Source organism: Mandrillus leucophaeus, unplaced genomic scaffold (assembly GCF_000951045.1).
Source record: "Mandrillus leucophaeus isolate KB7577 unplaced genomic scaffold, Mleu.le_1.0 Scaffold50, whole genome shotgun sequence".
Taxonomy (NCBI): domain Eukaryota; kingdom Metazoa; phylum Chordata; class Mammalia; order Primates; family Cercopithecidae; genus Mandrillus; species Mandrillus leucophaeus.
Genome location: NW_012105365.1, coordinates 3,091,128 through 3,092,324, shown reverse-complemented (window position 1 = coordinate 3,092,324; position 1,197 = coordinate 3,091,128). Strand labels below are relative to the sequence as shown.

Here is a 1,197-nt window from a genome sequence, read left to right as displayed (position 1 = left end):
TGGCATCGACAAAAGAACCATTGAAAAATTTTAGAAGGAGACTGCTGAGATGGGAACAGGCTCATTCAAGTATGCCTGGGTCTTGGATAAACTGAAAGCTGAACGTGAACGTGGTATCACCATTGATATCTCCCTGCCAAAATTTGAGACCAGCAAATACTATGTGACTACCATTGATTCCCCAGGACACAGACACTTTAGCAAAAATATGATTATAGGGACATCTCAGGCTGACCATGCTGTCCTGATTGTTGCTGCTGGTGTTGCTGAATTTGAAGCTGGAACCTCCAAGAATGGGTGGACCCATGAGCATGCTTTTCTGGCTTGCACACTGGGTGGGAAACAACTAATTGTTGATGTTAGCAAAAGGGATCCCTTTGAACAACCCTACAACCAGAAGAAATACGAAGAAATAATTAAGGAAGTCAGCACTTACCTTAAGAAAATTAACTACAGCCCTGACACAGTAGCATTTGTGCCAGTTTCTGGTTGGAATGGTGACAACATACTGGAGCCAAGTGCTAGCATGCCTAGGTTCAAGGGATGGAAAGTCACTCGGAAAGATGGCAATGCCAGTGGAACCAAACTGCTTGAGGCTCTGGACTGCATCCTACCACCAGCTTGTCCAACTGACAAGCCCTTGCCCCTGCCTCTCCAGGATGTCTACAAAATTGGTGGTATTGCTTCTCTGTCTATTGGTGGAGTGGAGACTGGTATTCTCAAACCTGGTATGGTGATCACTTTTGTTCCAGTCAATGTTACAACTGAAGTAAAGTCTGTTGAAATACACCATGAAGTTTTGAGTGACTCTCTGCCTCAGAACAATGTGGCCTTCAATGTCAAGAATGTGTCTGTCAAAAATGTTCATTGTGGCATTGTTGCTGGTGACAACAAAAATGATTCACCAACAGAAAGAACTGACTTCACTGCTCAGGTGATTATCCTGAAGCATCCAGTCTAAATCAGTGCTGGCCATTCCCCTGTACTGGATTGCCACACAGCTCACATTGCATGCAAATTTGCCGAGCTGAAGGAAAAGATTGATCGCCATTCTGATCAGAAGCTGAAAGATGGTCCTAAATTCTTGAAGTCTGGTGATGTTGCCATCAGTTGATGTGGTTCTTGGCAAGCCAATGTGTGTTGAGAGCTTCTCAGACTATCCTCCTTTGGGTTGCTTTGCTGTTGATGATATGAGAC

General features: G+C 44.3%; 1 pseudogene; it reads left to right on the top strand.

Moving 5' to 3' along the window:
- Positions 1-4: 4 nt before the first annotated feature.
- LOC105550967 lies at positions 5-1,193 on the top strand (annotated as a pseudogene).
- The last annotated feature ends 4 nt before the right edge of the window (positions 1,194-1,197 follow it).